Source organism: Salmo salar, unplaced genomic scaffold (genome assembly GCF_905237065.1).
Source record: "Salmo salar unplaced genomic scaffold, Ssal_v3.1, whole genome shotgun sequence".
NCBI classification, from domain to species: Eukaryota; Metazoa; Chordata; class Actinopteri; order Salmoniformes; family Salmonidae; genus Salmo; species Salmo salar.
In genome coordinates this window covers 1-14,078 of record NW_025549292.1, presented here as the reverse complement: position 1 = coordinate 14,078, position 14,078 = coordinate 1, and the positions used below count along the sequence as shown (strand labels likewise).

General features: G+C 52.3%; 3 non-coding genes and 4 pseudogenes across 3 annotated transcripts; all 7 read left to right on the top strand.

The window, feature by feature from the left end:
- Positions 1 to 2,062: 2,062 nt before the first annotated feature.
- On the top strand, positions 2,063 to 2,235 carry LOC123736373 (uncharacterized; annotated as a pseudogene).
- A 698-nt stretch (positions 2,236 to 2,933) lies between these two features.
- On the top strand, positions 2,934 to 3,050 carry LOC123736383 (U5 spliceosomal RNA). Its single transcript, XR_006766088.1, has one exon. It is a non-coding gene; the product is annotated as a U5 spliceosomal RNA (small nuclear RNA).
- A 2,572-nt stretch (positions 3,051 to 5,622) lies between these two features.
- LOC123736374 (uncharacterized) lies at positions 5,623 to 5,798 on the top strand (annotated as a pseudogene).
- Positions 5,799 to 6,503: 705 nt separating this feature from the next.
- LOC123736381 (U5 spliceosomal RNA) lies at positions 6,504 to 6,620 on the top strand. Its single transcript, XR_006766086.1, has one exon. It is a non-coding gene; the product is annotated as a U5 spliceosomal RNA (small nuclear RNA).
- A 6,052-nt stretch (positions 6,621 to 12,672) lies between these two features.
- On the top strand, positions 12,673 to 12,839 carry LOC123736394 (uncharacterized; annotated as a pseudogene).
- A 723-nt stretch (positions 12,840 to 13,562) lies between these two features.
- On the top strand, positions 13,563 to 13,679 carry LOC123736380 (U5 spliceosomal RNA). The gene has a single exon (XR_006766085.1). It is a non-coding gene; the product is annotated as a U5 spliceosomal RNA (small nuclear RNA).
- Positions 13,680 to 14,026: 347 nt separating this feature from the next.
- Positions 14,027 to 14,078, top strand: LOC123736379 (uncharacterized; annotated as a pseudogene).

Genomic DNA, 14,078 nt, shown 5'->3' with positions numbered 1-14,078 from the left:
GAGGAGATGGCACGGAACACTACGTATACGTCGGTCCCTGGGATTGGACTTGCTAACACTATACGTTTTGCATGGAAGGAGAAAGATATGGAACCGTTGGGAAGGGAGGCATTCGGAAGGACCCTGCTGATGGGAGTGCTCAATTTGGGGGTAAAGGATGTGTTTTGCCTCCAGGAGAACCCTTTGGAGGTCGCCTACGACGTAACGTTTTATACAGAGGAGAAGCACGAGGAAATAATGCGGAAGGTGAAAGAAGTGGAGAAAGAGAGGCCCATGTGTCATTACATGGTGAAAAGCTTGGTGAAGAATAGTTTTAGGTTGGTAACAGTTATCATGTATAACCCCATGTAAAGGACGAGGACGTGAGGTCTTTCCTGGGGAAATACATGGACAATATATCCTCAGCGAGGCATCTCAAGGACTCCATTGGATTTTGGAATGGGAGGAGAAGTTTTCAAGCTCTCCTTAGAGAGGATCCGAAAGGCCTGGGAGGCTGCCTCCATCCTCCGGCTATGTTCTCCCTGGGGGCTGACCGGGGGACGTTGCATTATGCCCGTCAGCCTCCGTTCTGCAGGCGTTGTATGGCCTATGGTCATATCCTCGCCTCGTGCGGCACAAAGAAGTGCAGGTATTGTGGATCTGCGGAGCACGAGGCGAGGGACTGTGACGCGCCGAAGGCATGTCACGGGTGTGGTATGTTAACGCACCTGTGGCGTGAATGCCCGGCGCGTCAGAGGTCATACGCGTCTGCAGCTGGGGGGAGCGAGAGCCGGGGATGGGGGGTAGAAGAGGAGGGGACAAAGAGCCAGGAACAGGGACGGAGGAAAGGGACGCACGGCGGGAGAAGGAAGGAAACGACAGCAGGAGCAGAAGAAGAAAAGGAAGAAGTGGACACGGTGGAATCGGAGGGGCGGGAGGCTGAAGGAGAGGAGGAGCAGGAGGCTGAAGGAGAGAAGGAGCAGGAGGAGGAAGGAGATAAGAGAGTGGAGGGGTCGGAGAAGACAGCGGTGGAGAAGGAGACGGAGAAGGAAACAGAGAGGGAGGAGATAGAGAAGACGGCGGTGGAGAAGAAAGAGACAGAAAGGAAGGAGACAGGGAAGAAGGTGGTGGAGAAGAAAGAGACAGAAAGGAAGGAGACAGGGAAGAAGGTGGTGGAGAAGAAAGAGACAGAAAGGAAGGAGACAGGGCAGAAGGTGGTGGAGAAGAAAGAGACAGAAAGGAAGGAGACAGGGAAGAAGGTGGTGGAGAAGAAAGAGACAGAAAGGAAGGAGACAGGGAAGAAGGTGGTGGAGAAGAAAGAAACAGAAAGGGAGGAGAAAGAGAAGGCAGTGGTGGCGGGACCAGTAGGAGAAGGAGTGAAGGAGTGGGGGGGACAGTAAAGAGGTGAGATCACGGGTGGAGGAGCTGAGGGAGATGGTGGGGGGCTGCCGGACAATATGAACGAAGCGAGGGGGGACTGACGGACGCAGAAAGGGATGTTCCCTGGCTGCGTCCTCCACCTATAAAGAGGCCAAAGAAGGGGGAGCGACCGGACAGCAGGAGGAAGAAGGGTGGTAAAAGGGGGTGGGGGAAGGGCAGGAAGGAGAGGTTGCAGGGCCCTCGTGGGCTCCCTCTTCTTCGTGTTCTTTTACACCCCTGGCAGAGCTGGACCTACCAGGCATGGCCAAGGAATGGGGAATGGAGGAAGGAGAAAGTTTCCTGTTTGGGGACATGGGGTGCTCGAGCCGGAGCCCGGAGGAGGGGGTGGTGGATTTGAGTGGGGGGCACAAGACACAGAGTGTGGGTGTGCCGGGTATTGGTGGTGTTTCCAGGGGAGAGGGATGGCGGCCGACGGGGGAGCGTCAGGAGTGGAGAGGGCGTCCCGTCGGTCGGGATGGGGTGAGTTTTTCGTTGATTTTTTGGTGTGGGTTTTGGTTTGTAGATGGGAAGGGGAGGGAAAATGCTCCCATGACTTTTGGTTTTTGGGTTTGGTTATTATTGAATAGTTTTGAAATGTTTAATGGAATTTGTGTTTGAATTGATTGATTTGTATAAGATTTTTGTTGGGTTTTGAACGTAATAAATATATTTTATAAAAAAAAAATCTGTTCTTATCAGTTTAATATCTGATACGTCCCCCATCGGGGACTACATATTAAATGGATTTTTCGAACAGGGAGTCGGAAATGGGGCTTGCTCCGTCCGCTCCACGCATCGACCCGGTATTGCAGTACCTCCGGGAATGGTGCAACACTTTTCTCCCATTGTCAAGGAAAAAGAAATACACCAAATCTATGTAAAACAGCTAGCAGAAGAAGAGAAGGAATGAAAAAGAAGAATCATCCAAACTGAAACAAGTGCGAAGCCCCCTTCATGGGGGTCCCCGTTTTCCCGCCATTTTACTTAAAAAAAAAAAAAAAAAAACAAATTATAATACATTGGCCAGGAGTGTGTGTGTGTGTGTGTGTGTGTGTGTGTGTGTGTGTGTGTGTGTGTGTTTTGAGCCCCCCAAAAATACAATCACTTCACCAGGATTGTTTGTGTGTGTGTGTGTGTGTGTGTGTGTGTGTGTGTGTGTGTGTGTGTGTGTGTGTGTGTGTGTTTTGAGCCCCCCCAAAAATACAATCACTTCACCAGGATTGTGTGTGTGTGTGTGTGTGTGTGTGTGTTTTTGAGCCCCCCCAAAAATACAATCACTTCACCAGGATTGTGTGTGTGTGTGTGTGTGTGTGTGTGTGTGTTTTTGAGCCCCCCAAAAATACAATCACTTCACCAGGATTGTCTGTCTGTCTGTCTGTCTGTCTGTCTGTCTGTCTGTCTGTCTGTCTGTCTGTCTGTCTGTGACTTTTACCCACAGCCCTCGAAAACTTGGAAGAGTGGGTTCGGGGACCACCCGCGGGACCCGGCCTAGAGTGCACCGTGTGTGTCTCGGGCCCCGACCTCTGACTTCCATACGACTCTGGTTTCTCTTCATTACGCACAAGCCTTTCGCCTTTTACTAAAGACTTCCGTGGAGAGGAACACTTACGAGTTCAACGTATTTTTGGAAGGGCTTTGCTTCTGGCAGAGCCCGGTATCTTGTTTCAAGAGAAATTGACAGAGATGACGCCGAGACTTTTTGCTCAGGCGTTTGACTTGAAGCCGGCTGACCGACCGGCCTATTTTTTCCACTCAAAGTAGTCGCTCGGGCAATTGAGTTCAAGCCCGACGATGACTGGTGTATTTGCCGGGCATTGAACAAATAGTCGCACTAGGATTAAAGAGCTAGTGACCTAACGACGCATTAGCGACTTTTTAAAAAAAACACACCCGCCTGTCACCAGGGAAGCGTTGGGTGAGGAGGAGCCAACTTTTGCCAAACCGATGAGGTCTGCCGAGGCCCCCGGGGACCCGGGCGGGTGCAGGGGTCAATTTGTGGGTTATCGCTTCTCGGCCTTTTGGCTCAGATCAAGCTTGGTACCGAGGTGCCCCAAAGCCCGCTGAGCCAAAAGGTCGAAGGAAGGCAGGAGGGAGGAAAGTTTGTTGTTTTGGTATTTGGATTCACGGTTGGTTTATTTTGCCGCTCTTTTTCAGTTTTTCTTTTGAAGAAAGCGGAGGCGAAGTGCGCCAATTTTTTTGCGGAGATGGCGCAGGCTTCTACATGGAGGCCAGTCCCTAGGATGGGGCTGGCGAATACGGTGCGGTTTGCCTGGAAGGATAAGGCGACGGAGCCAATTGGCAGAGATGAGTTTGGGAGGACCATTTTGATTGAGATCCTTGGACTGACGGTGGAGGATGTGTTCTGCCTCCAAGACAACCCTTTGGAGGGGGCATACGATGTGGCGCTACACACTGAAGTGAAGCACGATGACGTTCTCAGAAGGGCGAGAGAAGTGCAAGCAGAGAGGCCGGTGTCTCATTACTTGGTGACCAGCTTGGCGAAGAGTAATTTCAGGGTTGTGAATGTGAACATTTACAACCCTTACGTGAAGGACGAGGAGGTGAGGGCCTTTCTGGGGAGATACATGGATAGTGTCTCCTCAGGAAGGCACCTCAAGGATTCTTTGGGTTTTTGGACCGGGAGGAGGGGTTTCCAGGCCCTCCTAAGAGAGGACCCAAAAGGATTGGGTGGATACCTCCATCCTCCGGCGATGTTCTCCCTGGGGGCTGACAGGGGACGTTGCATTATGCCCGTCAGCCTCCGTACTGCAGGCGTTGTATGGCCTCACGGCCACGTCCTCGCCTCGTGCAGCATAAAGAAGTGCAGGTATTGTGGATCTGCAGAGCACGAGGCGAGGGACTGTGACGCGCCGAAGGCATGTCACAGGTGTGGCATGCTGACGCACCTGTGGCGTGAATGCCCGGCGCGTCAAGGGTCATACGCGTCTGCAGCTGGGGGGAACGAGAGCCGGGATGGGGGGTAGAAGGAGGGACCAAGAACTGAGTACTGGAACAGAGGGAGCGGACACACGGGTGGAAGAGGAGGAGAAAACGGAAGCGGGAGGAGAAAAAGAAAAAGAAGACAACAGCATAGTGGAAACGGAAGGGCAGAAGGCTGAAGGAGAGCAGGAGGAGGAAGGAGACAGGAGAGTGAAGGGGCCAGAGAAGACGGCTGTGGAGAGGAAGGAGACGGAGAAGGCAACAGAGAGGGAGGAGACTGGGAAGACGGCGGTGGAGAAGAAAGAGATAGAAAGGAAGGAGACAGGGAAGAAGGTGGTGGAGGAGAAAGAGACAGAAAGGAAGGAGAGAGGGAAGAAGGTGGTGGAGGAGAAAGAGACAGAAAGGAAGGAGACAGGGAAGAAGGTGGTGGAGGAGAAAGAGACAGAAAGGAAGGAGACAGGGAAGAAGGTGGTGGAGAAGAAAGAGACAGAAAGGAAGGAGACAGGGAAGAAGGTGGTGGAGAAGAAAGAGACAGAAAGGGAGGAGACAGAGAAGGCAGTGGTGGCGGGACCAGTAGGAGAAGGAGTGAAGGAGTGGGGGGACAGTAAAGAGGTGAGATCACGGGTGGAGGAGCTGAGGGAGATGGTGGGGGGCTGCCGGACAATATGAACGAAGCGAGGGGGGGCTGACGGACGCAGAAAGGGATGTTCCCTGGCTGCGTCCTCCACCTATAAAGAGGCCAAAGAAGGGGGAGCGACCGGGCAGCAGGAGGAAGAAGGGTGGTAAAAGGGGGGTGGGGGAAGGGCAGGAAGGAGAGGTTGCAGGGCCCTCGTGGGCTCCCTCTTCTTCATGTTCTTTACACCCCTGGCAGAGCTGGACCTACCAGGCATGGCCAAGGAATGGGGAATGGAGGAAGGAGAAAGTTTCCTGTTTGGGGACATGGGGTGCTCGAGCCGGAGCCCGGAGGAGGGGGTGGTGGATTTGAGTGGGGGGCACAAGACACAGAGTGTGGGTGTGCCGGGTATTGGTGGTGTTTTCAGGGGAGAGGGGATGGTGGCCGACGGAGGAGCGTCAGGAGTGGAGGAGGCGTCCCCGTCGGTCGGGAGTATAGGGTGAGTTTCTTAAGGTATTTGATGTGGGTATGGGTTTTGGTTTGTAGGTGGGAAGGGAAGGGAAGACGAGTCTTTGTTTTGGGGTTTAGTGTTTGTGTTATAGTTTAAAAATGCCTAGATATGATTTTTGATTGATAAATGGTTTTGTATTGAAAGGCATTGAACGTAATAAATATATTTTATAAAAAAAAAAAAAATCTGTTCTTATCAGTTTAATATCTGATACGTCCCCATCGGGGACTACATATTAAATGGATTTTTCGAACAGGGAGTCGGAAATGGGGCTTGCTCCGTCCGCTCCACGCATCGACCCGGTATTGCAGTACCTCCGGGAATGGTGCAACACTTTTCTCCCATTGTCAAGGAAAAAGAAATACACCAAATCTATGTAAAACAGCTAGCAGAAGAAGAGAAGGAATGAAAAAGAAGAATCATCCAAACTGAAACAAGTGCGAAGCCCCCTTCATGGGGGTCCCCCGTTTTCCCGCCATTTTACTTAAAAAAAAATAAAAAAAAACAAATATAATAATACATTGGCCAGGAGTGTGTGTGTGTGTGTGTGTGTGTGTGTGTGTGTGTGTGTGTGTGTGTGTGTGTGTGTTTTGAGCCCCCCAAAAATACAATCACTTCACCAGGATTGTTTGTGTGTGTGTGTGTGTGTGTGTGTGTGTGTGTGTGTGTGTGTGTGTGTGTGTGTGTGTGTGTGTGTGTGTGTTTTTGAGCCCCCCAAAAATACAATCACTTCACCAGGATTGTGTGTGTGTGTGTGTGTGTGTGTGTGTTTTGAGCCCCCCCAAAAATACAATCACTTCACCAGGATTGTGTGTGTGTGTGTGTGTGTGTGTGTGTGTGTTTTTGAGCCCCCCCAAAAATACAATCACTTCACCAGGATTGTCTGTCTGTCTGTCTGTCTGTCTGTCTGTCTGTCTGTCTGTCTGTGACTTTTTACCCACAGCCCTCGAAAACTTGGAAGAGTGGGTTCGGGGACCACCCGCGGGGACCCGGCCTAGAGTGCACCGTGTGTGTCTCGGGCCCCGACCTCTGACTTCCATACGACTCTGGTTTCTCTTCATTACGCACAAGCCTTTCGCCTTTTACTAAAGACTTCCGTGGAGAGGAACACTTACGAGTTCAACGTATTTTTGGAAGGGCTTTGCTTCTGGCAGAGCCCGGTATCTTGTTTCAAGAGAAATTGACAGAGATGACGCCGAGACTTTTTGCTCAGGCGTTTGACTTGAAGCCGGCTGACCGACCGGCGTATTTTTTCCACTCAAAGTAGTCGCTCGGGCAATTGAGTTCAAGCCCGACGATGACTGGTGTATTTGCCGGGCATTGAACAAATAGTCGCACTAGGATTAAAGAGCTAGTGACCTAACGACGCATTAGCGACTTTTAAAAAAAACACACCCGCCTGTCACCAGGGAAGCGTTGGGTGAGGAGGAGCCAACTTTTGCCAAACCGATGAGGTTCTGCCGAGGCCCCGGGGCCCGGCGGGTGCAGGGGTCAATTTGTGGGTTATCGCTTCTCGGCCTTTTGGCTCAGATCAAGCTCGGTACTGCGGTGCCTCAAAGCTCGCTGAGTTAAAAGCCGATGGCCGGAGGGCGGTGAGAGAGTTTTAGATTTTTGGCGGGAAAAATCTAAACAAATTTAAAATACAGCCATACCGAAATGGCGGGTAGCGGGAACACAGGGTCGGTTCCGAGGGCCGGACTAAAGAACACAGTAAGATTTGCATGGAAGCAAGAAGGAGAAGTAAGGATGCCGAGGGACACCTTTGCGAGGACCGTGTTGATGGGGGCGCTATCTCTGAAAGTCCCAGATGTGATGTGCCTGCAGGGGAACTCAATGGAGGAGGCATACGATGTAACTTTCTACACGGAAAGTAAGAGTGATGAAGTAATGGAGAAGGTAAAGGAGGCAAAGGGGGAGAGACCTCTGTCCTTTTTCAACATCGTGTGCCTGGCAAGAAGGAATTTTAGAACAATAAATATACATATGTATAATCCACACGTGACGGATATGGCAGTGGCAGCCTTTTGGGTCGCTACTGCGAGGTAACATCGGGAGCCAGATATGTAAAGGACTCGCTGGGCTTCTGGAACGGCCGCCGCCAATTCCAGGTGCTCCTAAGGGAAGATCCGGGGGGTTTGAGGGCTTTTTGCATCCCCCTGCGGTGTTTTCTTTAGGGTCGGACAGAGGCATGCTGTTCTATGCTCGTCAGCCACCTTTCTGCAGGAAATGCAGGGAGTACGGGCATGGAACAGCTTCATGTGGGCTGGTAAAATGCAGGTTTTGCATGTCGGAGGAACATGAGGCCAAAAATTGTACGGCACCAAAAGAATGTCATGGGTGTGGCAGTAAGCAGCACCTGTTTCGAGAGTGCCCGGCGAGGCAACAAACATACGCGGCAGCGGCTGCTGGGGGAAGGATGGCCGGAGGAAAGGGCGTGGAGGAGAAGAGGAGGCTAGGAGAAGGGGACCTAGGTCACAGGCCGGAAGAGGCAGCAAGGAGGATGGTGAGTGGGGAACCGGAGAAGCAAGCCCGGTCCTTGCCAGCTCCAAACGTCGGGGGTAAGGTCGTTTTGGAGAGGTCATCGGTGGAGGTGGTCCCGGAGACCCAGGTGTCAACGGGTACTCAATCCATCAGTAGGCCGCCGGGAGAGGTTGGTGGAGCAACGGGAGAGTTGGGCTCATCCCTCGACGAAGTCTTCATAGATGAAGAGGCTTTCGGGGCCCTCGTGGGGGAGATGAGGGAGATGGTGGAGGAGATCCAGGTCTCACAAACGAGGACGGCGGAATGGGGGTCCATCTCGCCATTGCCAGCCACTCCAAGAACGAAGAGGGACGCATCCACAGCACAGCAGGCCCAGCAGGAGTCAGGGCTGTTATTGGAATCGGGTGAGGCCCGGAGGAAGAAAAAGAAAAAGAGGCTTTCCCTCGAGACGGGAGAGGGCCAGAGTGGGCTGGAAGGGGTGGGGAGGGTATTTGGGGACAGTGCCACAGAGGTGACTCCCCTGTCACCGCTGGTCTCATCTCTCACACCCACCCAGATGGAAATAGATCTGGTGACCCCTGCGCTGTGTATGCCCGACGGTGATGGGGTGTCTCAGGCTTTTTCAGGGACGCTGGGACCCCCATCCACAACCCCAACCCCTTACCTGCATCTTGGGCTTCTCAGAGGGGGGGACGCAGTGGATGGGGAGGCCTCAGAGGTAGCGGGTCAAGGGTTTTTGTCCGTGGATGTACGAGGGGTTGGGGAGATGGTCAGTACTGCCGAGGTGTCTTCCCTGTCCTCGCGGGTCCATCTCTCCCAATCATCCGGATGGACGCGGACCTGTCGTCCCCGGGGCTGTTTTTGCCAGATGGGGATGGGGTGTCTCAGGTTAATTCTGGGACGCTGGGACCCCCATCCCCAACCCCTTCCCTGCGTCATGGGGTTCTCAGGAGGACGGTATGGGGGGTGGGAGGGTTGGGGGGGCCTCGGGGGCTGCTGGTCCAGCGTCCATGATCGATGAGGACCTTTACCCACCAGACAGAGTGAGTACTTGAACCCTGCACCTGGTTGATTTTTCTTTTTTAAATGTGCAACCATGGCAAACATTCAAATAATGACTATGAATGTTCGGGGTCTAAGGGACACTGTAAAGAGAACTGCTGTTTTTAGTTGTTTATCAAACATATGTTTTACCTTTTGTTTCTTGCAGGAGGTACATTTAAGGGATGGGGGGGGATGTAGAGCAGTTTAAAAAAGAGTGGGTAAAAGGGAAGTCGGTGTGGAGTGTGGGGGTGTCCACTCATCAGGGGTTGGGATTTTGTTTGGGACTAGGGAGGTGAAGGTGGAAGGCACGTACGTTGCAATGCAGGGGAGGGTTTTGGGGGTGGACATAACGTTAGGGGATTTTAGACTTAGGATTATAGGGGTATACGGGCCACAGACGGTGCCAGAGAGAAGGGAGATGGTGGAGAGTCTGGCACCTCTGTGTGCCACAAACAGAGTTTTGATAGTGGGAGGGGATTTTAATGTAGAATTAGGAGGGGTAGGGGATAGTAGCGTGGGGGCCATCACCGGACTTATGGCAAGCCATGGTCTGGTGGATGGAGGCCTTAACACTACTCCGGCGCTAGCAGGTCCCACGTGGCGTAACTCTCGGGGGTCGAGCGGAGGCTGGACTATGTATTTCTACCCAAATCCTTGGGGCTTTTGTCTGGGCGTCTGCTGCCTGTGTTTTTCTCGGATCACGACGGGTACTCCTTCGGGTCAAGGCGCCTGTCTGCCTTTTCGGTAGGGGGTACTGGAAGCTCGACCGGGATATCCTGGAGGAGCGGGCTTTTGTAAATGTTTTTTCTGTTTTTTTTCGGGGGCTTGAGGGTCTCCGGCCAATGTGCGGAGGGGTTTTGGAATGGTGGGAGGTAGTTAAGGTAAGAATTAGGGTATTTATTATTGGTTTTGTAAGAGGAAGGGGAGAGAGGAGAGAAGGGAGGTGGAGCAGCTCCAACGCTTACTCGATCTTGAGTACGAGGCTGGTAACCTCGGTACTTCGATGGACGTTGAGCACGCTACCAGCCTCAAGGCTCAGCTCAGGGAGGTGCACGAGCGGAAGGCCCGTGCTTTCCTGCAGCGCGCACACTCTGAGTTTATAGAGCAGAATGAGACCTGCTCTGCAGTGTTTTTCAAATCAGTTAGGGAAAAGCAGATAAGACAGGTTTTTTATGGGGTGAGGGATGGACAGGGTAGGGTGGTTAGGGAGCCGGAGCAGATGGTCAGGGTGGCAACTGACCATTTCCGGGGTTTTTCCAGGAGAGGGTAGTAGAAAAAGAGCAGGGTACCGTGTTCTTAGAACACTTGTCCCGGCGTGTGCCGGAGGACATTAGAAAGGCGATGGAAGCCCCGATAACACTAGAGGAGGTGGAGAGCGCCCTCAAGAGGATGGGGAAAGGGAAGGTGCCTGGGATGGATGGGCTGCCGGCTGAGTTTTACCTCAAGTTTTGGGGTATGCTTGGACCGGTGGTCCTCGAAGTCCTGACGGCCGTTCTCGAGACTGGAGTCCCGGGCAGGTCGATGGCTGTAGGTGTGCTGTCCCTCCTCTACAAGAGGGGGACGCCGCCGACCTTAGCAACTGGCGGCCGTTGACCATGCTGTGCGTAGATTACAAGATACTAGCTAAGGTCATGGCAGACCGTTTGCGCACAGCCCTTCCCTACGTTGTCCATGAGGATCAAACGTGTGGGGTGGAAGGCCGTTCCATTAGGTGGAACCTCCAACTGATCAGGGACTCCATCGCCTGGGTTGAGGATAGAAGTCTACCTCTGATGGTAGCGGCGCTGATCAGGCCAAGGCTTTTGATCGCGTCAGTAGGGCTTTTCTTTTCAGAGTATTAGGTAGGTTAGGGTTTAGTGATCGCTTTATAAAGTGGATCAAGATTTTGTATGTGGGAGCGGGGTGCCGGGTGAGCATAAACAGCCATCTGGGTGACGTGTTTGGCCTCTCATCAGGGGTCAGGCAGGGATGCCCGCTCTCGGCACTCCTTTTCGTGCTCTATATGGAGCCCCTGGCGGCTGCCATTAGGGCTGACGCAGGGGTGGAGGGCTTGCTGGTCCCTGGAAGCGGCGGTTTGCATGTTAAGATGACACAGTACGCAGATGACACCACCTTGCTTTTGTGCAAGGACTCATGCCTGCTAAGGTCTCTGGCCATAATTGGAGACTTTACCCGCGGTCGGGAGCGGTCCTTAACCTCGCCAAGTCGTCTGTTAAGTATTTCGGCAGATGGCGGGGCAGGACGGACGTGCCCGGGGGACTATCTCTCTGTAATGGGGCCCTGAGGATTCTTGGGGTCCTTTTTGAGACCTCCGGCTCCGCGACCCTGAACTGGAACATGAGAGTTGCTGTGGTACAGAGGAAGATGGCAATGTGGAAGGCCAGATCCTTGTCTTTCTTGGGCAAGGTCCTGGTCCTGAAAGTGGATGTACTGCCTTCCCTTCTGTACTTGGCATACATCTATCCTTTGCCAGCGAGCATGAGGAGGGGGGCTAGTAATGCTCGTGTTTCAGTTCATGTGGGGGGCAGGTATGAGTATGTCGCCAGGGCTCGCATGCTCTCAACCATCGGGGAGGGAGGGAGAGGAGTTCCACACTTCCCACTCAAGCTGGACTCGATTTTGTTTCGTTTTTATTGAATGAGCTCGCTAATCCAGTGATTCATCCCTCCGGTTATTTCCTGCGGGTGTTTTTCTCGTACCAGGCGAGAAGCATAATGGTGTGGTCCAACACGGGTCCTCGGGCTGAACAGCTGCCGTGGCACTTCAGCCATGCGGCAAAGTGGCTACGTGCGCATCCCGAGGTTGAAGTCGCCCGAGTAGGTTTGGACCACAGACGCCTGTACGAAGAGGTCAGACGGACCGTTTGTGCGCCCCTGTGGTGGGTACCCCTGCTGTGGTCTGGGAGACCATACAGGCGCGGGGCCTAGACAATCGTCTTAAGGATCTAAATTGGTTAAGCCTCCACAAGTGCTTGCCGGTAAGATCCATCATGTACCGGCATAGCTTGGGCACGGTCCCCCAGTGCCCGAGACCAACTTGTGGTGGGGAGGAGACAATACGCCACATGTACTGGGACTGTGCTTTCGCAGGAGTAGTGTGGGCCAGGGCTCAGGGGTTGCTAGGGAGAGTGAAGGAGGGTTTTGTTTTAACATGGGTGGGGGTGGAGAGAGGGGTGGGGAGAGCGGGGGGGTAGGTAGGGATCGTTTTCTGTTGTGGCTGCTTATCAGTCTTTTTAAGAAAGGGCTGTGGGATGCCAGGCAGGGCCTGGTTAAGTCAGGAGCAGACTGGGGGTGGAGGGAATAGTGAGGAGAGTGGAGGGAGATTTGAGAGGGAGGATAAGAAGGAGGAGAGGAAGTGGGGTCACCATGCTGCCTTAGAGCGGTGGAAAGGGGGGGTTGGGGCTGGTCAGGTAGTTAAGGTTTAGAAGGCAGGTTGGTAGGTTTTTGGGGTTTTGGATTACTTATGTTTATTGATGGCTTGTGTTTGTATTTGATTTTGCTGCAGCCCCCTAGAAAAGTTGTGGGAGGGTGTTGGTTGCCCATCTCTTCCAAGAGAGAGAGGGTTTCAGAGTTTTTGGAAAACTGATGGGTTGTTTTTTGTTACTAGTTCTGTTTGGATAGGGGCAACTAAAAGGTTAAAAGACATGTGAATTGTTTACTGTGTAAATGCTTGAAAAGTTAGAATAAAAGCTTTGAATCATCTGTTCTTATCAGTTTAATATCTGATACGTCCCCCATCGGGGGACTACATATTAAATGGATTTTTCGAACAGGGAGTCGGAAATGGGGCTTGCTCCGTCCGCTCCACGCATCGACCCGGTATTGCAGTACCTCCGGGAATGGTGCAACACTTTTCTCCCATTGTCAAGGAAAAAGAAATACACCAAATCTATGTAAAACAGCTAGCAGAAGAAGAGAAGGAATGAAAAAAGAAGAATCATCCAAACTGAAACAAGTGCGAAGCCCCCTTCATGGGGGTCCCCCGTTTTCCCGCCATTTTACTTAAAACAAAAAAAAAAAAAAAAATATAATAATACATTGGCCAGGAGTGTGTGTGTGTGTGTGTGTGTGTGTGTGTGTGTGTGTGTGTGTGTGTGTGTGTGTGTGTGTGTGTGTGTGTGTGTGTTTTTTGAGCCCCCCAAAAAAAATACAATCACTTCACCAGGATTGTTTGTGTGTGTGTGTGTGTGTGTGTGTGTGTGTGTGTGTGTGTGTGTGTGTGTGTTTTTGAGCCCCCCAAAAATACAATCACTTCACCAGGATTGTGTGTGTGTGTGTGTGTGTGTGTGTGTTTTGAGCCCCCCAAAAAAATACAATCACTTCACCAGGATTGTGTGTGTGTGTGTGTGTGTGTGTGTGTTTTTGAGCCCCCCCAAAAATACAATCACTTCACCAGGATTGTCTGTCTGTCTGTCTGTCTGTCTGTCTGTCTGTCTGTCTGTCTGTCTGTCTGTCTGTCTGTGACTTTTTACCCACAGCCCTCGAAAACTTGGAAGAGTGGGTTCGGGGACCACCATGCGGGACCCGGCCTAGAGTGCACCGTGTGTGTCTCGGGCCCCGACCTCTGACTTCCATACGACTCTGGTTTCTCTTCATTACGCACAAGCCTTTCGCCTTTTACTAAAGACTTCCGTGGAGAGGAACACTTACGAGTTCAACGTATTTTTGGAAGGGCTTTGCTTCTGGCAGAGCCCGGTATCTTGTTTCAAGAGAAATTGACAGAGATGACGCCGAGACTTTTGCTCAGGCGTTTGACTTGAAGCCGGGCTGACCGACCGGGCGTATTTTTTCCACTCAAAGTAGTCGCTCGAGCAATTGAGTTCAAGCCCGACGATGACTGGTGTATTTGCCGGGCATTGAACAAATAGTCGCACTAGGATTAAAGAGCTAGTGACCTAACGACGCATTAGCGACTTTTTAAAAAACACACCCGCCTGTCACCAGGGGAAGCGTTGGGTGAGGAGGAGCCAACTTTTGCCAAACCGATGAGGTCTGCCGAGGCCCCCGGGCCCGGCGGGTGCAGGGGTCAATTTGTGGGTTATCGCTTCTCGGCCTTTTGGCTCAGATCAAGTGTAGTATCTGTTCTTATCAG